We start from the raw sequence: 26,600 nt of genomic DNA on the forward strand, positions 1-26,600 counted from the left end.
ATACCCACACTTTCCTTGTGTGGTCATCAATGAAAGTCACATAATACCTGCAGCCTCCCATAGATATGGTCTTTGTAGGACCCCATACGTCTGAATGCACAACATCTAGTGCATTTCTGCTCACATATCTGTTACGTGGAAACACATGCTTTGTTTGCTTCCCAAATTGGCATGCTTCACACATTTTCTGCATACCTTCCACTTTAAATTTTGGCAGCCCTGTCACAATTCCTTTTGTCTGCATAGACTTCAATCTCTGCACATTTACATGTCCAATCCTTTTATGCCAAATGTATGTGTCTGCAACAATTCCTGAACCATTTGCAAACATCGCAGCACTCATTTCAGGCATGTCCACTCTGTTGCCTTTTGCAACCAACCTGCACTTGTCTTTAAAATCTTCAACATAGCACCCATCAGGGTTAAACCGAACCTGCAAACCCTGCTCAATCATCTGGCCAACTGAAACCAGATTCTTTGTTATGTTCGGTACATGAAGTACATCTGCAAGGTACTTCACTTTGCCATCCTGCATAGACAATGGCACATTTCCAACGTGGGCAATTGGATGAGCAGTGTCATCCCCTGTTTCCACAAAACCTGGTCTTTTCGGGTTTTTCATCTCCTTGAACCACTCCCCATGACTCGTCATGTGGTTCGAAGCACCTGAATCCACATACCATACATTATCTTTTTGTGCTGGCACTTTCCCATTTTGCATGTCAGCCTGCTTCTTATAACATTCTGCCTGCACATGTCCAGGCTTACCACAGTAATAGCACTCACGTGCATCATTATATTGTCTTTGCCAATTTCCACGGCCTCTTTGACTCCCCCTGCCTCTGAATTTGCCTCTTCCACCTGCGTGTTGTTGTTGTTGTTGTTGACTTTGGGACTGTTGTTGTTGCTGCTGCTGCTGGCCATAATTCTGATTACCTGTTCGGCCACCTCCTTGACCGCGTCCACGGCCTCCTCTACCTTGTCCTCTTCCTGAACTCGTGTAGAAGGCCTGTTGCTCTGAACTGTTTTTACTTTGTGAAGACTGTTGGTCTTCACCCAAGCTCTTCTCTTCAATAATCAGCATAGACACCAAATCTATAAAGTTGGGAATGTTTTCCTGAGTCTGAATAGACGTCTTGAACGCCTTGTATTGTGGCCCGAGACCACGTAGACAGACTTCCACCTTGTCATCATCATCTAACTACTGACACACCAATAGATGCAAGGGATTCCATAATACCCTTTATCTTTAGCGCATAGTCATTCACAGACATGCTCTTTTTCTCCACAATATGAAGTTCATTCTTCAACTGTATCTTACATGCCTTGGTATTTGTTTCATAGAGCTTTACCAAGGTGTCCCACGCCTCCTTGGGGGACTTGGCATCCTGAATGTGCCCAATCATGGTGTCCTGTATACTAATGGAGAGCCAATACATAACCTTCCTGGCTCCTTGGTTCCAGTCTTTAAACTCTTTCACATCTGCAGAGCAGTCGGATTTATATCCGGTATCTCCGGTGCCTCTTCATGCTCACCTTCTATGTAGTCCCAATAGCCTTTTCCCATCAGGAAATTCTTCAACCTGAACCTCCAAGCATGGAAGTTATTCTTATCCAGCTTCTCAGCCACAATCTGTGTTATGCCATCATTAGACATCTTGCCAAACACACAATTTTACCAGAAACTGCACTTTGGTTTTTCTGCACAACCTGCAGTATTTCTGCACAGCGGTACTGTAGTACTCTCAAATGTCACAACCAGTGACTTCAATGTGCATACATACACCCAGTGGCAACTGTAGACCTCTTTGCAGCACCCACAGTGTCTGCATAGTCAATCTGTCTTCCTGCAGGTCTTAAAACAGAGTTCTGCAGAGAATCGATGACTTACTCGCAGTGCTCGAAATCGCCTGCTTTTTGAAAAACGGAGGTCTGGACGCGCCCGGAACGCGTTTTCGACTAAAAAATCTCAGTCCGATAGGACGATAGGACTGTATAGTTGCCCTATAGCTTTACTCCCGTGAAGAAAGCTCCTCAATCAGATACCGTTTGCCGGTGCCTCCCGTAGAGCTCCCGACAAGGGTGTAGTCACCAACACAATAGGGAAGAGTAGTTGAAGCTCTTACCCTCGTACCGCTTCCTGTGGTTCTCTTGCTTGCAGCTCAGCCCTTAGAACGAACCAGGCTCTGAAACCATGAAAAGATGCAGGGGGGAAGAGAGCTTGAGCTCTTGCAAGCATACACACACACTCACAAAACCCTAATAGAGAACACACAAGGTGAGAGGCTGAAATCTTCTTCATCTTCACTCAACACTCAACACACCATATACAAGATAAGAGTACTCATAATATGAAAGGTACTCAACCAATACATACACGGGCTCTCTATAGTGTGAACCCGACTAAATGAGCTGGCGCTATAACTATGCCAGTCTCTAGAATGGCTATCACACAGCCTGTCATCCCACTGGCCGCATATCACCCAAGATCTCACCAACCATGCCAGTGGTGTAAGTGTGGGGCCTATCCCCCAGGCGGGTCATCAGTGGCCACCGCCTCACTAGACGAGCTCGATATCTCAACATCTCTCTCTCTCTATCCTTCTCTCTCTTTTTTAGCTCTCTCTGTCCTCTCCCTTTCTCATTCTCTCTATCATTCTCTTTACTCACTCTCTCTATCCTCTCCATGTTTGTCTCTCCACCCTTCTCTTTTCTCTCTCTCTATATCCTTCTCTCTCTCTCTCTCTTGTAGCTCTCTCTGTCCTCTCCCTATCTCACTCTCTCGATCATTCTCTTTACTAACTCTCTCTATCCTCTCCCTATCTCTCTCTATCTTTGTCTCTCTTTTGTAGCTCTCTCTGTCCTCTCCCTATCTCACTTTCTCTATCATTCTCTTTACTCACTCTCTCTATCTTTCTCTTTGCTTAATCTCTCTATCCTCCTGTCTCAGTCTCACTCTCTCTATCATTCTCTTTACTCACTCTCTCTATCCTCTCCCTATCTCTCTCTCTACCCTTCTCTTTCATCTCTTTCTTTCTCACCCTTTCTGTCTTTCTGTCCTTCTCTTTGCTCACTCTCTCTATCCTCCCTCCCTCTCTCTCTCTACCCTTCTCTTTGCTCTCCCTCTCTCCCCCCCTTCTCTATCCTCTCCCTTTCTCTCTCTCTACCCTTCTCTTTCGTCTCTTTCTTTCTCACCCTTTTTGTCTTTCTGTCCTTCTCTTTGCTCACACTCTCTCTATCCTCCCTCCCTCTCTCTCTACCCTTCTCTTTGCTCTCCCTCTCTCCCTCTCCCCCCCTCTCTCTACCCTTCTCTTTGCTCTCCCTCTCTCCCTCTCCCCCCCCCTCTCTCTCTCTCTCTCTCTCTCTCACACACACACACACACACACACACACACACACACACACACTCACTCTTTCTGCCCTTCTCTTTGCTCACTCTCTCTATATTTCCTTTTTATTTCTCAACACAGCACACTTAACTCATGTTTTGCATACATATCCTCGAGTCTACAAACTCTTCACTACCTTATTAATCCATACAATACAAAGAATGTCGATTCTTTATTGCTTTATGTATGACATGTTCAACATAAAAATTGTTATAACTCTGAATGATATCTTATTGCAAAACCCCAACATGCGTTGCTCTTGCCCTCTTTCTCTCTTTTTTAATATGAAAAATAAGATCATGACACAATCATAAACAATTGCTGAACCCAATCACTTGAATATTTACAAATAAATATGTTTACTATACTAAAATGAAATCTTCTTCAAGACACCCTCCACTACGGCCTCTTCAGGATCAATACAAACAATTTTCATGCTTAATGTTCATGCTACCATAACACAGTATCCACATCTAGCATAAAGCTCTACTATCACTTGCCCTTTTTTTACATGATGCTTCAATAAGCTATCCCAAAATTCATATCCATGCTGTGATCCACCTACAAAGAAAACATCTCTCTTAATTTCACCAAAAAATGTAACTCCCTTATTTTGGAGCACAAAAATTTTAACTCTATATCTCGCCATGTTGTCCCATCTGAGCATCCGATCGAGTGCATCATGTTGCAAGGATCAATAATATAATCAGGTGAGAAAGGTTGTGTATGGTTTTGTCCAACTATGCTTGTGAAGGTAGCAACGACGAGGGTATGTATTTGCACAAGAGGATGTGATGATTTTTTAAAGCAAAAAGTGATGCTTAGTGGAAACCTCTATGGTTAGTGTTGCTTACCTCTTGTCCAAATGCCTTTCCAATTTGTGTTGTACATTGCACATTCACAGGGTGTCTAAGGAGAAGCCAAAGTGCTCGGTTTGCACTATAATGGTTGCCACTTAATACACAATACCGATGACAATAATAGAGTCATTGTCATCTAAGATGGTCTCACAAATCTGAAGCAATACGGCTCCTCTCCATCTACATGGCATCAGAATGACATACATAGAAAATGTAAGAATGACATACACACAACATATACACAACAACACATAAGGTCTTAATGAAGGGAAAATCATCTCATCACTCACATGTGTAAAGATTCCATGGTGGGACAATGTCATTGGGGTAGCTATATACAAAACCTCATGTGGGCAACCTCACTACAATACAATCAAAATATCCAAAATTTATGTTTTATGGTCATTTGATAGTGAGCTAGATGCCAAGATGTACAACCTATTCTCTGTCAAATAATCATTTTTCTTTTCCCAATTAACTTGCACTAGTCGTCTGCAACATAACACCAAAATTAAATCGCAACATTAAAACCATAAAATGCTATTGCCTACAAAATATATAGAGGTAAGAGTGTAGGGTTTCTTACTTAAAGAACCTTCCCCTTGTGCAGGGTTTGTAGTCACCGCCAAACTGCCTTGTAGCATGCCTCCATTTTCTTTCATCTTTATTATAAAATGCAGTTCTCCATTTCTCTTTGAACTCATGTGTAGGCAAGCTATCTACTAGGGGGTTAATATCTTGGGTGGTACTCATCGTATTATTCACATGCTATAAAATTAGTTGATAATATGTAAATGTTAATCATATATTGCAAGTGTCAAAATATTAAAGGTTTACATGGAATACTACGATTGTGGGATGAGTTGATAGAATGAATGAACCTCATCGATTGGTAACATAGCCATTTGTATATAAATCCCTTTCTTGTACCTAAACTGCACTCTTCTTATAGAGGGGTTAGGCAGCACAAGTTTGCACAAGGTAATAGGTGGCAAAGGAGTGGATTTTTGCACCTTTTTTTGAAGAGCATGGTGGATTTCTTCCTGGATGAGAAGAATCTTCATTATCTTCTTTCACTATTTTCCTCCTCTTCTTCATGCTTGTTACTTCTTGGCTTGCTTGTTTGGTAGGTGTGCTCTTTAAGCGTTGTGCACGTTTTGGATGTGGGGTTTCCTTTGATGTGTTTGGATCAATATAAACACATCAACATATACAAGAAAAATTATTCAATTGCTTGTTACAAATTTCTCTCAACAAAACCACCAAAAAAGAGAATATTTGCAAATGCGGGAGAGAGATATAAAACCACTAACATAATTGTTTGCTACAAACAGCTTTTAGAATCACCACAAAAAAAAGCATAATTGTAAAAGCGAGAGAGATATAGCAACACTTATGCAATTGCTATCTAGTCATACAATGATGTAGTCTATGGTTTGCTTTAATGAGGTGACATCACCATCTTTCAGAGGAAAAGGAATAGGTACTTCTGCAACTTTGATATTCTCAATCGACACGCCAACATGACCAATGGGCAAAGGGATTCCATGGATGGTATACCCACAGTAGGGTTTATGTGCAAAATGGTTCCAATAGCTACTTTGGTGCCATTAAACATTAAGAACACTTATGTCTCTTATTCAAGTTGAGAAGGCGCCATGTAAAAAAAAGAGGAGCTCGAAAGGAAATTAGGAGAAGAGAGAAAGAGATCAAACAAATAGAATGAAAAGAAAAAGAAAGAAACTAAGAAGAGATGTAAATAGAAAAAAAGCTATAAATAAAGAGAAATCTTAAATAGATAAAGAGCTAAAAATAGAGAGAGAACTAAAAATAGAGATAAAGCTAAAAATAGAGAGATTTAAAAAAAGAGTAAAAATATTATAATTTTTTTTTGGGTTTCAAAAGTTTTAGGATTTGAAACATTTTAGGATTTGAGAGGTGTTGGAGAGATAAAGAGCAGAGAAAAAAAATTAGAGAGAGAGAGAGAGAGAGAGAGAGAGAGAGAGAGAGAGAGGCATGGGAATGTGTTATGGCTCACCTTAACCCTCCTTAAAGCACATCCAAAAAGAGATTACGTGGTGAACCGCAACTGTCGTCTGAGGATCTTTCCAATGGGCCGAGCTCGTAACCCTTGAGTTCTCCAAGCTTCCTTGAGAAGCAATTCCACCGCGTCTCCCGCCGCGAGCGTTGTTACACCGCCGCGTTGCACTATGGGTTCTCGTCCCTCCTCTAGTCTTACTTCACTCACACACTCATTAGCATGCATTAGGGAGAGGAGATTAGCAAGAGGATTAGCAAGAGCAAGACTTAATTACACAATGGGAGAGTATGTTGTATTATGAGAGAAATTCACTTTTATACATGGCCATAAGTGCTCACACTCACTTAAACTATGGCTGACTGGGCACTTTAGTCTCATAAGAGGCCTAATGCTATTACAATGACTACTCTCATAATATATCCATGAAGTACATCACTTAGGACTTCATCCCCTAACTTGCTACCACACGCTCTTGTCAAGAATTGCCATAAATAGTCCATCACACCATTACGGGCGCCCGTCCAAGCTGTAGCTTTGGACACTATTACTTCATATCTTGAATGTATGACCCTTTGGTGTATCTACTGTGACTCCTTGATGTAAGATAATGGCAGTAGCTCTTGTTAATCCTAGAATTGGATTAACATGAATGCTATTCAATGGTGTTTGTTCCTTCGGAGGAAACAAGAAAATCTAGTTAATGAATGAAGAGGTTAGTGGTTTATTGGCAATTCCTAATGGGGTGGGGGTGGGGTTTTTTTTGCAAATGATTGCATTTTTTATATTTGTGTGAGCACCCCCTTTTTTTTTGCTCACTTGGTTTTTGGCATTCATCGGCAAGGTTACATTTGATTTTTGTTAGTGGGGACACTAATAGATGTTAATAATGGGAGAGAAGAGGGGGAAGGATCTGAAGGAACGTAGACTTAATCACATTAGAATGAAATGGTGATTCTCAGTTCCTCATTTGATTCATTGAAGCGACATTCATCATTTGAAGTAATTGGCTTTTGATGATGTCCTTTTGTGTGGTAGGATTCTTGTCAAATGTCCTTTTGTGTGGTAGGATTCTTGTCAAATGTTGTTGAGAAGGACCTGTTCCTATCTTCTTTTGCCCATGTTCTTCTTATGTTTTTATGTATATTTAAGTGCTCTTCTGAAGTAGATTTATATGAAGTACAAGAATTGAGTCATATAGACTCTTATTGTATTGTTTTGTGTTGAAATAGCTACTTGTTTTGTTGAGGATTAAAAGAATTATGTCGACTTGTGAGGCTAATATAGATATCTTCACTAAGGATTAAAGATCATTGATTTGTGAAGATGGTGGCGTCATTTGGAGAGGTTTGCAATTTGAAGGAAAATTCCAGGTGATGGGTTGTACCATTGACTAGGCTTTCACCCACCATCCCCCCCCATTGAGAGACATACCTGGAAGTTGTCGATGGGGTAAGGATTTAGTGCAAATGTTCTCCAGTGCATGAGTATGGATATGTACTCATGGAGTAGCTGCTACATTAATTTAGCCAAAAGAATAGTAAGCAATAAGCTTAACAAATATATAGTGACTCTATTGCGTGTTATGGCTTAATCGGTGATGGGACTTAAATCATGAAAGTGTAGGTTCTTAAGCCATGAGACTATAATTCGTGAGAAATTGGCCATGAAGGGTTATTTTGTGAAATGGCCTAATTCAATGAATTTGTACGTTTTGACCCCGAGAGTTTTTTTTAAAATAAAATGGGTCATCTAGGTCATGACTTGCAAGTAACAACATCGTATGCACTTATTTCTCACATCCAGAGGGGTGACAAGAGCATTGTTATTTTGTTCTTGATGCGCTCATATGTCTCCATTTGCAGACATGGGTATTGATTCTTGAATTTGTTGCTTAAATGTTGTCGAGGCAGTAGGGAAGACTGTTGATTGTTTACTTGAATAGACAAGCTCTAAGTGCATGAGAGTGGTTGAGTGATTTTCTTGTCATTGCGCTTGGGCATTGCTTGGGCCTCCATTCTTGTCGAACTTTAGGTGAAGTTGTTGGGGTTGAAGCCGGTGAAGAGGTTTTCTTCACATTGTTCGATTTTGGCAACCATATGATAGAATTACCATCATAGTATCCTTGTTTGTTGAAGCACAGGCACAGGCACCCATCTTTAATGAACATTGTAAATTGGCGAGATCGATGTACTTGGTGCTGAGGCTTACTTCTTTGTACAAGCTTAGGGGACTTTGTGATGCACTTGGAGACCCAAGTTTTGGTATTTCTTTGGTAGTACCCCTATGTGTGCAATAGTGTTTTTGGTACCCACACTTGATGACTTGGTGGAGTTTTGTGAGGAACTCACACATAGGCTTTTGTGGGTTGTGTTTTGGAGTACCTTTCTTTTTCCTTGGCGTTTGAGTGCTGCGTTGGGGAAAAGAGGTTTTGATTGTCGAGGCACCCAAATTTGATTAGCACCTTTATAGTACCCTTGAGCTACAAATAGCTACGTCTCCACCCACATTTTGATACTATTAAGATATCGTGATTGTGGTAGTCTTGGTGGAGTTTTGTTTTGGGTTGATGTGGAAGCTTTGGGGCCCTCCTTGACTTTGGTTGGTGGCGTTGAGGCTACAAGTTTGAGACTCATGGGCATTGTTGATGATGATAAGGTTAGAGTATCTTGTGTCGCACATATGGGTGTTGAGGTTTGTGTGGTGGTCCTTGAGGTGGATGCTTTTGCATCATGTATAGATTTTGGCTCTTTTGTGTTTATGTCCCCTTTTGGGTTTGTGTCCTCTACAGGTTCCTTTTCCTTGTCTTTTAATTCGACCTTGGTTTCGACAGTTTGTTGTCCTTTGTTTTTCTTGGTTTTAGAAGGTTTTGCTCCTTCCTTTTTTGGGTTGTGTTTTGAAGCATGTTCTTCTACCCATGTTGAGGTACTATCTTTTGTGTTCCTTTTGACTGTTTCTCGTGCCTTGGCTTGTAAGTGTGTAAGCACATTCAAGGGCACTGTGGACAATTGCCTATTTTGTACACTTAAGATGTAGAGTTGTATTTTGTGAGACAAGTTGCATTGAAGCAACTCGTCTTGGGAAATCTTGGAACATGTGATCAATGCCACATCATTCACACATTGGTCGCAAGGTGTTAGTGACTATGGGCATGGAAGTATTCCAAACTGTGCAGTCTGCCACCTTGTGAGGTCCACGATAATAGAAACACTGAAGTGTCCGATTAACTGCTTCCTGAGAAGTTTCTACTCTTTGGATTGTTTCTGTTTGGTGCAGGGGAGATGGAGGTTTTGAGTCCATTGTGGATGAAGCGGGACACTTTTTAGTATCATGGTCAAAGGTTTTACAATATGGGCAGTATAGAAGAACAGGTGCCTTGTATGCACAATGAGGATTGGGATGATCGTAGTGATTGCACTCAACACAAGGCATTTTGCTCCTCACTTTTAGAGGCATTAAGGATGTCTGGATTTGAAAGTTTTCATCCTCTCTCAGAGATGTTGGCTCTGTAAGGTTTTAAGCAAGGCTACATAAAATTTTGGGAATGTCAATTCCGAGATCAATCCTTCTTTTGCCATTGCTTCACTTGGTTTAGATGAGGAACACCTCATAGCATGATCATGTTCTAGCATGTTGTCATCTAAACGTATTGCTTCTTTGCAACATTGATCAAATGTTTCTCTAGATTGGATACAATGATCATATTGTGTAAGCTGTTATTCTTTAAGCGCATCATGAAACATCTCTTCAAAGAGGTGTTTTGTAAGGGACTCCCAATATGTTGTGTGGCGGCCGGCTAGGTGATGGCCTCTATACACCACCTCTATAGACACACAAGAAAAAAACTTAAAGGGATCAGAACTATAGGACATCAAGATCCCATCTCCAAGGGCACCAATAAGCTCTACACCTGTCCTCAGCCCTCTAGCCCCAACACCTCTCTGGACATCTATACACACCTCAAACTCTCCAATATGATCTAGTTGATCCCTCTCGTTGTCCTCTTAGGTCACCTCCAAAAGCTATGATCTTCCAGCTATATAGCCCAGCTGACCTCAGCTGTGTTAAAATTACAGCAATGTGATGAGATATGGTGGATCAAATACTAGAATCAACATCATTAACAAAATGATTAGTAAATAATTAAGACATAATTAGTGAGTAATTAGCAAATAGCTTAATGTAGACATGGATAATCAAAAACCAACAAATTCTCATTAGGCCAATGCCTCAATTTATAGAGTTTACATCCAAGCATCTAATCCCACTGATTTCTCCTTGATTCACTCCACTTCTCCTAGAATATCTCCACCTCTTTTGCTTGATTCTCTCCACCTCTTCACTTTTCCCAGAATATCTCCCAGAATATCTCCACACTTCCTAAATCTTCTCATGCTACCCTTTATTCTCTCCCAGTAGATTCTTCTCACCTTTTCTTTCACATTTACACATTCTCTTTTACAGCCTCTAACCAAGGGCTTGTTCCCACACACACCCTATTCACTTGTATATTTCAACACCTCCCCTCAAGTGAATACTCCTAGAACACCTAGACCCTATACCAAGTTTCCCTCTTACTTGATAGTCCGCGACCAGTGTCTAGCACACCTCCCCTCAAGTTAACTTAGCACACCTGGACCCTATACCAAGTTTCTCTCTTACTTGATAGCCCGTGACCAGTGCCTCAAGTCCCTAAACTCATAGTCCTTGACACTCTCTCTCTCTCTCTCTGTGTCCAAGGCTTACTACTACAAGTTCCTGCAACCTTGACTAAATACATCTACCATGTGGCCTACATCATCGGTGGCTCAGAGGTGGTTTTACTTTGTTGGGGCAGTCTACATTGGGTTGTGGGGTCTCTCTCTCATAGATTTTCACATGGCTCCTCACTCTTTGGAGCCTCACATCTTCTCTCGTCTTCAGTCTTCTTGTCTCGTGATGACAGCTTCTCTTCATGCGTCCATCTCTTCTTGGGGCAGCTTCTCTTCTCATGTCCATGTCTATGCTTCCTTTAGATCTTCTTGGTGTGGATCTTCTTCTTGAAAAGAGATGTTCTTCTTCTTTCATGGCTGGGGCCATGAGCTTGTCCGTCTTCAAGTCAGGTCTTTTTGCTTCATGTGAGTAGCATGTTTAAATGTTTTGCTGACAGTTCCTTTGGGTTTTTGATGTTTATCTTGTGTCATTATGCAATGCAAACCCAAATTTATGCAGGAGGTCTTACCTCTTGCCTTATTCTGGACAAGGGCACTGTCTGATCCCATTTTTACACTGATGTAATGTGCCCAATACATAATGCATATAGCATTCATTATGCACATTCCCAAATGCAACTCTGGCTGTGAATAATCTTGAATTTGAGTGTGATTTATAGGCATTAACCAAGGGTTAAATGAAAAATGATGATAACCATAATTTAATCAGCATAATTTTACCAAAAATTACATTAAATTAAGGGTAACCAATTTGTACGGAATGGTTGGAGTATCAAACCAACTTCGAATTGCAATCTGAAGTGATAGGGATCTGTATCAAATACCTAATGGTTAATTTGAACCCTTAATTGTACCAAAATATAGTGATTAGCATTGATTAATCATTGATTAGTAAATTAATCCTCTATTTTGTGTGTAGAAAATAGAGTATGCGGGGAGTCCAGATCTGGGGCCTTAGACTTCAAATGAGCTCAAATGCTTTCAAGGCCATCAATAGCAATTAGTCTAGTAGAGGATTAAGCCAAGAAACACAAGATTTGACCAAACATTGAATGCTTAATCTCTGTTTTACCAGATTTGATGAAGAGCTTGGATCTCACTGTAGACTTGATCAAATTGAATACTGACTTCACTAGCTTGTAGAGCATGCAAAACACCTGGGGCTAAAAGGAATCAGGCTGATTCACTTTGAGTGAGTGTAGATCTAAGATCTTCTGCTGAAAAATGGCGCTCCTTAATCAGCGAAAATCGACGACTTGCGCTTGGCGATTTGAGGTGTTTCTTGCATAGGCTGGAGCACAAGGGTGTTGGCTATCTATGGCTAGAAGCAATGGGGCTAATTTTAAGTGTGCAAGGAGAGGGAGCTCCTCCACTGGCTGGGGGTACAGAAAGCTTCTTGAAAATAACTAAAAATTTGATTATTTTTTAATTATCTAGTAATCCTAATTAACTAGATAATGGGCTCATAAACTTGATGGATTCTAGGCATGGCTCTGATACCATGTTGAAATTACAGCAATGTGATGAGCTATGGTAGATCAATACTAGAATCAACATCATTAACAAAATGATTAATTAGTAAATAATTAAGACATAATTAGTGAGTAATTAGCAAATAGCTTTTAATGGAGGCATGGATAATCAAAAACCAACAAATTCTCATTAGGCCAATGCCTCATTTATAGAGTTTACATCCAAGCATCTAATCCCACTGATTTCTCCTTGATTCACTCCACCTCTCCTTGAATATCTCCACCTCTTTTGCTTGATTCTCTCCACCTCTTCACTTTTCCCAGAATATCTCCCAGAATATCTCCACACTTCCTAAATCTTCTCATGCTACCCTTTATTCTCTCCCAGTAGATTCTTCTCACCTTTTCACAGGTTCTTTCACATTTATACATTCTCTTTTATAGCCTCTAACCAAGGGCTTGTTTCCGCACACACCCTATTCACTTGTATATTTCAACAAGCTGACATCCAGATGACCAAAATATCTCCCCAGCTGACACTCAGCTGACCAAATTTTGAATGTAGTTTGATTCGAATGCTTGTTGACTCTAGTTAGAAACTTGTCCTTGAGGCTCTCCAACCTTCCTCCTCCAGTATAAGCTAACCTTAGATCCACAACTCAAGGACCTCATTGAAAACTCTGCTAACCCTTTTACTGCTAGCTGACACACAGTTGACTAGTCTGACTGAAACTGACTCTCAGTTGATTTTGACTCAACTGACTGCTGCTAATAGTTGACTACTGAGTCTGTTAGACCTGACTCACAAACACTTCCCTTAAGCCCAGACAATGATATCTGATGCTCAGCTGACCTGAATAGGTTTTATGCTCTCTCTCATCTGACTCTGTCTGACTCAGCAGAGCAGACAACTTAGCCATCATTAGACTGACACCCACCTCAACCTCCATGAACTCAATCAAAGAAACATGTTTATCAAAACATAAACACTTTGGCTCCACTCAAAAAAGACACAAACCAAACTCTTTGATTTCTTTAGATAAACAAAACACTTTAGTGTCTCACAAACCTGAGATAACCTGGGCACCAACATAAGGAGAAAGCACCAAAAAAACTCAAGGATCTTCCACAGGTAGATCCAGCCGGACAACACTTCAAAGCTCCAACTTCAGCAGAGTAGTTATAGTGGAGGAGGTATTGAGCTGAGATAAGATAGAGGTGCTACACAGGGATCCTAGGGGACACACTTCCTAGTTGCTCCTTTTTGGTCTTCAACTCTCCTCCCTCTGCTCTGATCCAATCAATTCCTCTCACAGTGTGTTGTTCTCTTCTCTCTAATCTTCAAAATCTTCAGGAACTCTAGCATGCAAACTTTAATAAAAAACACCATACCTACAGGAGACACACTCCCTTGTAGTCACTCTCTGTCTTTATTCTGTAGTGGTATCTAGCCACCGCTCTTGCCATGGAGATTCCACTAAATCTTCCCCAATTTCCCCCCTTCAACCCGTCGTCGCTGCCTTGATTCCCTCGCGAAGGTTGCACCGCCCGCTTCCTTAGATCTCCCATGCTTTTTTCTTTTTTATTCACGCACCTTCTCTTATCCATTTGGTCACCACGTTTTTGCCACCTTGGATTCACTTCATATAATCATATGTACATTATATCTATTCACATATCATGTTTGAGGTGAGCTTGAGATTATGCTCACATATAGCCCACCCATTGGATGAAAACATTAATGTTCTCATACCCTTTTTCCTGGATCACTTAGGCTTATGCAACTCTAGAATCTCCATCAACAAGAGAATGCCTTGCAGAAATGTCAAGCATACCAAGGGGCTCAACCACTTTCTCTTTGCCTACATTTTCAGGACTAGTATTATGACACAGCTTGCCACTCCATGGTCTATCAACAGAACCACTGGATGAGGATTCTCCTGATCCACTCAATGACTATGATTTGCTGACCTGCATTCTGTGTGCAACCACATTTCCACTTACATCAGCCCCAACAACATCCTTTTCCGTAGCATACCCGCTACTTATCTCATCAAATACATCCTTGCTTATCCTCAATTCACGCGTAGCAGGATTATAACATCTATATCCCTTTTTCTCAAGGGAATACCCAATAAACACACATTTGTTTTGCTTTTGTATCTAGCTTGGTACGTAACTCATCTGGCACATGCACATATGCAATATATCCAAAAACTTTCAAGTGAAACAAATCAGGTTTCGCCAATAAGCTTCTCCTCTGGCATTACATCATGTATGGCTATAGTAGGAGTCCTATTTATGATATAAACTGCTGTAGACATAGCGTGAGCCCAATAGCTATGTGGCATATTCTTCTCAACCATCAATTCTCGTGATATCTCTGCAATGTGCCTCTTTTTTTGCTAAGCAACTCCATTTTTTTGCGGAGTGTATCTACATGTAAATTATCTTTGAATGCCATTCTTTCACAAGAATTCAAAGAACTCATTGGAGAAGTATTCTCCCCTCCATCTGACCTTAGCCACTTTACATACTATGTCTGTTTTTCAGCCATAACTCTGAAATTCTGAAAATGAGTGAACACTTCACTCTTCTCCTTCATGAAGTACACCCACACTTTTTTTGTGTGTTCTTGTGTGGTCATTAATGAATGTTACATAGTACCTGCACAGCCACCTGTCAGGTTTTTTTCTGTAAAGCTGTTTTGAGTCCGTGTACATATGGTGTGGATGGTTTGCAATAAATTTTGCCCTGAATGCCCTGGCAAGTGTACAGACGAAATGACTTGGAGTTTTTATTTGTATGAGTTTTTTAGCCGTCAAGAAGGTGTCTGGGATGTGTGTAAATAAGAGGTGGACGAGCATGAGGATATCAATGATGGGTTTTGCTGAGCTTCTGGTGAAAATAATGTAGATATGCTGGTTTAGGTGGAGAGAGAGCTCAATTCAGACTGTAAATATTGAAATCCCTCAGGTGATGCCAGCAAAATATAATTGCTTTTATGCTTGAGATTGAGAATCTTTCAGGTTTGGAATGGCTGTCTTGGTATGATGATGCTGGTGACGAGGCAGTGGACGGCTCTGGTTTTGGAAAGGTTATGGCTGGGTGTGATAACCCGAAGTGCAAGGAAAAGGAAAGAAGGGTAGCATGGCTAACCATCCTTTTAATACTCAAACAAAAATCAATTAAAATGTAATCCAAGTGGCCAATAAAACCAATGGCCACTTGGAAGCCTTTAGGAGCCGCCACCTCAACGTCTAGAAGACGGCAGAGAGGGCTGGTGGCGTGTGTGAAAAAAGGAGAGCTGGCACAGAAGCGGGGGTGGCTCTGCAGAAAGACGGACTGTCTGTACAAGCTGGAGGGAGCCGCGGTGATTAGCGACCATAGGGACAGTCGCCAGGGGAGTTGCTGGGGTGCCGCCTCAGAGGTGTGTGCTGTTGGTGCAGTTGTTGGCAACGATACCGGAGTGTAGAGGCTGGCGCAGAGGAGAGGGGAGAGTGCAGAGCTAAGAGACTGTTGGGTTTTTCTTGTGTGAGGGAGCAAAGCAAACGGCGAGGAGATGAAGTGGCCGTGGGTGTTTTCTGCTGACAGGCGCAAAAGAGAGGGCTGCTGCTGGCGTTGACTGAAGCAGAAAAGGTGGCCGCTTGGGGACGTGAAAAAAGTGAGGGCTGAAGGCCGCCTGGTTTGTTTTGGGCCTTCAGGCGCAGCTGCAAACAAAAGGAGTAAAGACCGTCTTGTTTTTAGGGGTCTCATTGAGGCAGCAGGCGCAAGGCGCTGTGGCAAAGGGTGCACGCCAAGGGTACGAGAAGCAGAGCTACTCGGGGCCTCCCTTGTGAAGTTCAGGGCGCAGCTGCTGGCGTTACAGGTTGGCGTGGAAAAAGCCCTGGACATAGAGAGTAGCGGGTGCTTGGAGCCGCCTTGTAGAGAGCCAGGAGGGCTTCTTCGGCGAGCTGCCGCCATTGATACAGTAGAGACGTGGCGAGTGGGGTCGTTAAAAGGATGCCGCTTTGTACCAAGAGAAGCTTCTCTGTTTAGCATGGGAGAGCTGGGACTGACAGCCGAGAAGCATGTGCAGAGAACAGAAGAGAGCCGGTGGCTGGTGAGGCGACTGGGTTGCTCTACTCCAAGGGCTTGCTGCAGGCATAAAGAAGGAGAGCTGCTTTTGAGTGAGTTTGCACAGCTAGTTGGGTGGATGCCTTGTTGATGGTTTTGTAGAAAAACCTCTTGAGCTGTACAACTATAGGTAGTAGTGTGTGTATAAGTAAGCATGGTGGGTGCATGCTTCAATGTTTTAGTATGTGAGAGAAGGATCTCCATGTTCTCTTGTGTTCTCCATGAAAGCTCTGGATAAGCTTTGAAAATTTGTATGGTCTTGTGAGAACCTTGCTTTGTGTATGTGAAAGGAATGAAGAGAGTGAATCAGTTGTGGGCTTTTGTTTGTGATGAGAAGTGTATGGGTGGTTTTGGGAGGGGTGAAGAGTAAGTTTGAAACGTGTGGTGTTGGGAATTGTGTGCCTTGTTGTCTATGGTTTTAGGCTGCAGGAGAGGATGCATTGAGCAGTGGAGCTCCGACCTCGATGACCTGGCCGTTGCCATAGGGTAAGGGTGAGTAAGAGTTTCTGAAAAAGTGTCCAGCCATAGCTGGTGGTGCCCCCGTTTTTGTGTTTTGTATATTCCGAGCTGGGTGGGAGAAACGCTATAGAGGCATTCCCATCTTATTTTTTTCCCTCCACAGTCTTTGGTGCCCCCACTGAGGAGTTGCTCAGGGATTTCTCTTACGAGGGTGTATGCCCCAGAGTGAGAGATTGAAGGAAGGTGTTTTTGGGTTTTTGCTTGGGATCTGACGAGAGGTTTTGGGATCAAGATGATGTCTTATCCAGAGTTTTATGGTGGTCCGAATGAGGATGTGGCAGACTTCTTGGAAAGAATGGAGGTTGCATGCATAAGCAACCATATGAATGAGTCGGTACAGGTGTTGCGGCTTCTGAGCATCTGTTTGAAAGGGGATGCAAGGACCTGGTACAGGACTTATGAGGAGTCATTGAGGGATGCTGTTCCACGCATTGAGATGACTGAGGATGGACTGAAGACAGCACTCAGCAACAGGTTCAAGAAGGTAGAAGACCCCGACAAGGTTTGGCATGAGGTGCAAGCTCTGACACAAGGTGAGTTTGAATCATTAGATGATTATATGAAGAAATTTTCTTTGCTATGGGAGACTCTATGCAGGGCTTTGGGAGAAGACCAGGTGCCGCCTGATATGATGAAAAAGAATAAGTTTGTAGCCGGGCTTAAGAGGAGTATTCGCTGGAAAGTGGAATTGAAGAAGCCCAGGTCTTTTGAGGATGCGGTAGAAATTGCTAAGTCAAAAGACTGGAAGCTGCAACGAATGAATCAGCTGGGGATGATTCCAGTTGTAGCACAGCCGGAGATTCGTAGAGTGGAGGCTACACCCATGAGTACAGTGATCGAGAGGATGAAGCCCACTGAAGGTCAAGCAATGCAGATGGTGCCTCAAGCTAGTCAAGGAGTACCTATGGTTCCTGCAGGTTCTGATGAGGGATTGCGGCAGGATATGAAACAGATGGTTGATCTTATGAAGAATTTGAGTTTAAATTTAATGGGAAGTACAGGTGATGGACGTGGTAGAGGCCGTGGCCACAATCATGAGGGGGGAGATGGACAAGCAGGGTATGGACGTGGTCGCGGTAGGGGCCGTCGTTTCATCCCTACATGCTGGAACTGTGGTGAGCTTGGTCATCTGAGTACAGATTGTGATAAGCCTCAGCGTATGGGTGGTGATATGTACCCACTACCTTCACAGTTACCTGATAGGTCAAAAGATTATGGTATTTGTAAGATTCTCCCCCAGCCTTCGAGGTATACAGGAGTAAGAATCTCCCTTTTTGATCTTATAATTATTCCCTCTCTAAAATAAAAGAAAGATTCTGTTTAAAAAAGGAAGAACCTTTTTCCTGAATACTTCTCAAGAGTCCCACCTGTTTTAAGGATTCAGAACAACGAGTTCAGAAGTGAGAATCGATGTTTTGGATATCAAGGTTTTGGTCTCGAGTACGACCCAAAAGAAGTTCTTTATCTCTTGGGAAGTATAAGAAGTTATCTCCCAGATATTGTGGACCAAAGAAAGTAGGTGATTTAACTTACGAACTTCTTTTATCTCCTCATCTCAAAGTTCTTAATGCCTTCTATAGAAAATTGTGCCAAACCCAAATCATGGAAAGACGGTAAAACTTCAGTGGCAAGCTACCGTTGGCTTCTAAGTTACGCTAGCTCCTTCCTTTATATAAGTCGTAACTTTTACTTGTCGCTCACAGTAATCTTACTCCCATCGATCTCCTTTCTTCCTAATCTCCTTCATGGCTTGGCAACAAGAATTAGTTTTATCCATAATGATTCCTCACCTTCAAGACGCAAGTGAGTCTGTGAAGAAGGATTTTATAGAACAGTATGAGCGCTCACTTTTCCCTCACTTGGGAACTTCTGTAGCGCAGACAAAATGGCGGACCTATCAAGACATAACTAGGGTAACACCCTGGGGTCAGCAGCACTTTCGTAACAATGTCCGCTTGGCCATGGTTATTGAAGCTTTGGGTTTGGGTCCGCGATACTATTGCGTCATGAGATCAAGGCATCCTGGGTTTTCTGAGCGGGTCTTCTTACTAGCGTGTTTTCTTCCTCATGAGAAGATATGCCTTTACCCCATTTTTGGCTTGCCTCTCAGAGGTCCTTTTGTTAGAACACCTCATACCACTGAGATAGACGCAGCAATAACCCACAGAATCATTCCCATAGATGAGTTACCTTATACATGCGCAGCTTGTGAGTGCTGCTTTTGTGATCATATGATGGACGGGCTTATGGAAGTGTAAAGAGTTCTTCTATCTTTACTGTATAAGTTCCGAGAATGAATAAAGTTTAAATCTTGTTCTTATCTTGAATCTTGCTCTCTTTGAGACTTTTTCTTGGTGGTTAATCCTGATTTTAATTTTTCTCTAAGTCTCATAATTCGTGCATCTTGCGAAATTATCCCAGTTTGCGAGATGAGGACATCTCGCGTTTTTTAAGTGGGATAGAATGTAAGATTCCTCCCCCAACCCCCCTTTTGATGTCTAGTATCTTCCCCTGTAATCAACCCTCTTCAGAAATATAAAGACCTTGTTTCTATCTGTTTTAGCTTAGAGAGAGAAAAATATTCTAGAGAGAGAATATTCAGATTTTGAATATTTTTGGATAGAAAAATATCTCTTCTAATTCAGATGAGTTCCCCTGAAACAGAAATTCAAAAAGAATTTTCCAATGTGCAATTGGAATTAATTGAAAATAGCTATAAAGAACCTTAGCCTAAGGGTCTAGATTTTCAGAAATCTTTAGACTATGGTCCAATTAAGGTTCCTATGGACCAATAGCATCAATCCATGTGTAGGGAGGAGATAAATCCAACTTGTAAAAAGAAAATACCCAAAAATGAGTAAATGCTCACATGAGGTGAAGAGTTGAAAATGTACAAGGTTTATTAGTAAAAAACTATGAGCAATATTAAAAATATGACATATTTAAGGAAGGGGAATTCTTTAAAGGAGGTGCATATTTCACATAAGATGAAGAGTTGAAAATGTACAAGGTTTATTAGTAAAAAAATTATGAGCAATATTAAAAGTATGACATATGTAAGGAAGGGGAGTTCTTTAAAGGAGGTGCATATTTCACATAAGATGAAGAGTTGAAAATGTACAAGGTTTATTAGTAAAAAAATTATGAGCAATATTAAAAGTATGACATATGTAAGGAAGGGGAGTTCTTTAAAGGAGGTGCATATTTCACATAAGATGAAGAGTTGAAAATGTACAAGGTTTATTAGTAAAAAACTATGAGCAATATTAAAAAAATGACATATGTAAGGAAAGGGAGTTCTTTAAAGGAGGTGCATATTTCACATGCTTGAATGAGTTTTAAACTCATAAAAATTGAGATATTTCATCTCTCCTCTCTCCTCATTTAAGTCTAGTTCCAAAAAGTTAGCTTAACTGACCTAAAAATGGTCAAATATTGACCAAACTGATTTAGAAAATTCTAGAATCAGTTTGTTTGGTTAGGAGCTCAATTTTTCCTATAAATAGAAGCCTCCCCCTTGTTGAAAAATAGTTAGTGTTTATGCATCGTTACTCTACTCCACCTAAGCCAAGAACTGTGAATTCATTTAATAATTCACTAGTTTTTGGAGCTTCCCTCTTTCTTCAATCCCCATTAGTGGCTCCATCAACATACTTAACCAATTGATTGGTTGGGGGCCTCTACCGTGAACAAAGAATCAAGTGATTTGTAAGGTAATTAGTGAATATTGATCTTTTCTATAATTTCTCAATGTTTCTCTCTTCTCAACTCCTCTCAAGCTTGAGAAGTTTAATTGGTATGGTTTTTTTTAAATACTATTGAAGTTTGAATAGTAGTGAAGAGTTACATAAGTTAATAAATGCTATTGAAGTTAATTTTCATTTATGTAGAAACACAAAAAGGTTGTAATTATGAGAGACCAAGGAAGCGGCCTATGAGTGAAGCGCTAGGTCACCTGCGAAGGATCCTAGAGGGTGCTGACCATACGGTGCTCGGGCTCTGGGTCGCCTAGGATACCCACGCGTGCGTCGAGGAAGATATTGGAACAAGGAGTAAGAGTTGTTTTCTGGAACCGGGCATGGATCTGGTTGACTGACCTTGCTGGTCCTCAACGGATGAGTCCATGGCTCTTTTATATGGATCTGTTGGTTGATCTTGCTGATCTTCAACGAGAGTCCATCTTGATAAGTGATTATATTGTTGAGTATTATGGGCTAGGAACTATTGAAACGGCCCCTGTGTGGACAGGTGGTGAGCGTTCTAGTTGCCAATGATGCCATAGATACTCTGATGAAGGAATGATGGGAAATTATGAATCAACTGGATAATTTGGGAGATTGTGATCAGTGGTACTATGGTTTCATTAAAGGATTGTTTTAAAGTTAGCTGATGCTAAGAAAAAGGTAATTTTCATATTGGGTGTGTAAGTGGTGTGGCTAGTTTTATGTTTGCATGAAATTCCGGCTAGGGGGCCTTGGAACTCTTTTCCTTGGTACCCGGGACAAAACCTAACCAAATTCCAAATTGGATCCCATCACTACAGTGGTTGGGCGGTTGGCTAACCCATGGGATCGGATGGGGTTAGGCTGGACTGATGGATCCGTAAATCGAGACTCAATTTCCGTTATTACGATAGATGAAGTAAGTCCCGGATAGTAATTGTTCTATGGATAGGAATCAACGGCTGTGCCTCTTGATGGGGAAAAAAGCGTTGATCCCAATGATCCAAGTGCAAGTTTCTTCCTTGATCTGACCGAGTATCTTTATAGGTGCAGTCGGATCAGTTTGATCACTATTAATGGTCTTGACTACGTTAGAGTAAAAAGTTATCCTGGAGGAATCGCCCGTGCTTTTCGGATAAGGGAAGTTTTTTCGGGTTCGGTTTTGGAAAAACCGACGGATTAGTCTTTTGTCCGGATATCCATGGACGAGGCCCCGAGTGTGGGACCCTGTCTCGCGCAAGAAGTGCTACTTCCGCTGCTAGTACCCCGAATCCGTTGCGCGATGGGACCAGGGATCTCACAGTTGGTATCAGAGCATTTGGTTAATAAAGATCAACTGAGAAACCAAATATGTCAAAAATTTATCAAGAAGCACAAAAAAAGGTTGTAATTGTGTGATATAATTCATACAATTTGATATTCAAACTGAAATTCATAATTTGGTAATTGGGTCTTCAGATGGAAGTACCGCAATTATATAGAATCCTTGACTTGCTTGAGGCCTAGACATGATGGTATTTACCTTATAATTCCAAGGGCCGTGACTATCCGTATATACCGAGAGTATAACTGCAGCTCTTTACTGACAGTATATACGAGTAAATCTAAGACTTGAAATTATAAGCGTTAATGCTATCCAGATGATGAATTCGAATGTGGTTGATATGATTTTTAATTCTGTTTGGGAACTGATGAAATTGATTTGGATTCTGATTGAAAATGATGATTTCTGAAATTTGGTTGAAATGTAATAAACTGAACGAAACCACAATGAGGATGAATGGGACGAGTCCCTGTGATGATATTCATAACTGGAATGATGATAGTGATTTCACCAAATCACTATGAGATTAGTGGATTGTGCTGTCAAAGTGCTACTATTAACACTTGACTCGGTATATCAAGTTAAGGGATGACAAATTGAAAACTTGCTTGACTGAAATTCCCGTGGAGGAATGTTCAGAAAAAGAAAAATTTTCGATCTGATGGACCATTATCGTGTTAAAGATATGAATGATATGATCTGAAATGAATTGTTATTTAATGATGAGTTCTATATAAGGGATATTTATCCCCGTATTCTGTTGGGTTGACCAGAATATAAGGAACCCTAGAATAAATTGGATCTTAAGAAAAAGAGTTATCCTCTACTTGGCGAGATGAGGACATCTCGCACTTTTTTAAGTGGGGTAGAATGTAAGATTCTCCCCCAGCCTTCGAGGTATACAGGAGTAAGAATCTCCCTTTTTGATCTTATAATTATTCCCTCTCTAAAATAAAAGAAAGATTCTGTTTAAAAAAGGAAGAACCTTTTTCCTGAATACTTCTCAAGAGTCCCACCTGTTTTAAGGATTCAGAACAACGAGTTCAGAAGTGAGAATCGATGTTTTGGATATCAAGGTTTTGGTCTCGAGTACGACCCAAAAGAAGTTCTTTATCTCTTGGGACGTATAAGAAGTTATCTCCCAGATATTGTGGACCAAAGAAAGTAGGTGATTTAACTTACGAACTTCTTTTATCTCCTCATCTCAAAGTTCTTAATGCCTTCTATAGAAAATTGTGCCAAACCCAAATCATGGAAAGACGGTAAAACTTCAGTGGCAAGCTACCGTTGGCTTCTAAGTTACGCTAGCTCCTTCCTTTATATAAGTCGTAACTTTTACTTGTCGCTCACAGTAATCTTACTCCCATCGATCTCCTTTCTTCCTAATCTCCTTCATGGCTTGGCAACAAGAATTAGTTTTATCCATAATGATTCCTCACCTTCAAGACGCAAGTGAGTCTGTGAAGAAGGATTTTATAGAACAGTATGAGCGCTCACTTTTCCCTCACTTGGGAACTTCTGTAGCGCAGACAAAATGGCGGACCTATCAAGACATAACTAGGGTAACACCCTGGGGTCAGCAGCACTTTCGTAACAATGTCCGCTTGGCCATGGTTATTGAAGCTTTGGGTTTGGGTCCGCGATACTATTGCGTCATGATATCAAGGCATCCTGGGTTTTCTGAGCGGGTCTTCTTACTAGCGTGTTTTCTTCCTCATGAGAAGATATGCCTTTACCCCATTTTTGGCTTGCCTCTCAGAGGTCCTTTTGTTAGAACACCTCATACCACTGAGATAGACGCAGCAATAACCCACAGAATCATTCCCATAGATGAGTTACCTTATACATGCGCAGCTTGTGAGTGCTGCTTTTGTGATCATATGATGGACGGGCTTATGGAAGTGTAAAGAGTTCTTCTATCTTTACTGTATAAGTTCCGAGAATGAATAAAGTTTAAATCTTGTTCTTATCTTGAATCTTGCTCTCTTTGAGACTTTTTCTTGGTGGTTAATCCTGATTTTAATTTTTCTCTAAGTCTCATAATTCGTGCATCTTGCGAAATTATCCCAGTTTGCGAGATGAGGACATCTCGCGTTTTTTAAGTGGGATAGAATGTAAGATTCCTCCCCCAACCCCCCTTTTGATGTCTAGTATCTTCCCCTGTAATCAACCCTCTTCAGAAATATAAAGACCTTGTTTCTATCTGTTTTAGCTTAGAGAGAGAAAAATATTCTAGAGAGAGAATATTCAGATTTTGAATATTTTTGGATAGAAAAATATCTCTTCTAATTCAGATGAGTTCCCCTGAAACAGAAATTCAAAAAGAATTTTCCAATGTGCAATTGGAATTAATTGAAAATAGCTATAAAGAACCTTAGCCTAAGGGTCTAGATTTTCAGAAATCTTTAGACTATGGTCCAATTAAGGTTCCTATGGACCAATAGCATCAATCCATGTGTAGGGAGGAGATAAATCCAACTTGTAAAAAGAAAATACCCAAAAATGAGTAAATGCTCACATGAGGTGAAGAGTTGAAAATGTACAAGGTTTATTAGTAAAAAACTATGAGCAATATTAAAAATATGACATATTTAAGGAAGGGGAATTCTTTAAAGGAGGTGCATATTTCACATAAGATGAAGAGTTGAAAATGTACAAGGTTTATTAGTAAAAAAATTATGAGCAATATTAAAAGTATGACATATGTAAGGAAGGGGAGTTCTTTAAAGGAGGTGCATATTTCACATAAGATGAAGAGTTGAAAATGTACAAGGTTTATTAGTAAAAAAATTATGAGCAATATTAAAAGTATGACATATGTAAGGAAGGGGAGTTCTTTAAAGGAGGTGCATATTTCACATAAGATGAAGAGTTGAAAATGTACAAGGTTTATTAGTAAAAAACTATGAGCAATATTAAAAAAATGACATATGTAAGGAAAGGGAGTTCTTTAAAGGAGGTGCATATTTCACATGCTTGAATGAGTTTTAAACTCATAAAAATTGAGATATTTCATCTCTCCTCTCTCCTCATTTAAGTCTAGTTCCAAAAAGTTAGCTTAACTGACCTAAAAATGGTCAAATATTGACCAAACTGATTTAGAAAATTCTAGAATCAGTTTGTTTGGTTAGGAGCTCAATTTTTCCTATAAATAGAAGCCTCCCCCTTGTTGAAAAATAGTTAGTGTTTATGCATCGTTACTCTACTCCACCTAAGCCAAGAACTGTGAATTCATTTAATAATTCACTAGTTTTTGGAGCTTCCCTCTTTCTTCAATCCCCATTAGTGGCTCCATCAACATACTTAACCAATTGATTGGTTGGGGGCCTCTACCGTGAACAAAGAATCAAGTGATTTGTAAGGTAATTAGTGAATATTGATCTTTTCTATAATTTCTCAATGTTTCTCTCTTCTCAACTCCTCTCAAGCTTGAGAAGTTTAATTGGTATGGTTTTTTTTAAATACTATTGAAGTTTGAATAGTAGTGAAGAGTTACATAAGTTAATAAATGCTATTGAAGTTAATTTTCATTTATGTTTAAATTCTAATGATTTTTATGTAAATTCTCTCTCTCTCACTCAAGAAATGGTCATACTCATGACCCGTTCTCAATCCAAATCAAGCTTTTCATAAAGCTTTTCCTTAACCCAAGCTTAAGCTATGCTTGAGGCCAATTTAATGGCTTTTTTTCTATGCTTTTAGTTTATACATATTGATGATTCAATCCACTATAGATTAATGATCCAATTAGAGATCATTTTAATTATTTCCTTAATGATAAGCTTTATCCCTTAGAAAAAATTGAGATTTATCAGTCATAGCAGCGGAGCTATGGCAAAATTTTTATAAAAATTATGCATAAAATAATTTCATTCAAAGCATAAAAAGAGGACTTCCTACCATATTCTAGGAATTATCATCCTAGATTAATTGAAAGAATTTCATTATAATCATGGAGAAATTGAATTTTAATATCATGCATAAAGGATATTTTTTTTATATCAAAAGTGTTACTTTTATCATTTTTAATTTTCATGCATAGAAGTATGCATAAAGGAAAAAAATTTTATATCAAAAGTGTTACTTTTATTATTTTTTAATTTTTCATGCATAGAAGTATGCATAAAGAAAAAAATTTATATCAAAAGTGATACTTTTATCATTTTTAATTTTCATGCATAGAAGTATGCATAAGGGATAATTTTTTTATATTAAAAGTGTTATTTTTATCATTTTTAATTTTCATGCATAGAAGGATGCATAAAGGAAAATTTTTTATATCAAAAGTGTTACTTTTATCATTTTCATGCATAGAAGTATGCATAAAGGATAATTTTTTTATATCAAAAGTGTTACTTTTATCATATTGGATTTCATGCATAGAGGTATGCATAAAAGTTGAATATTTTATTATAAAAGTGTTACTTTTAGCATAATTGAATTTCATG

Source organism: Cibotium barometz, chromosome 39 (assembly GCF_041138505.1).
Source record: "Cibotium barometz isolate CiBa-2024 chromosome 39, ASM4113850v1, whole genome shotgun sequence".
Taxonomy (NCBI): Eukaryota; Viridiplantae; Streptophyta; class Polypodiopsida; order Cyatheales; family Cibotiaceae; genus Cibotium; species Cibotium barometz.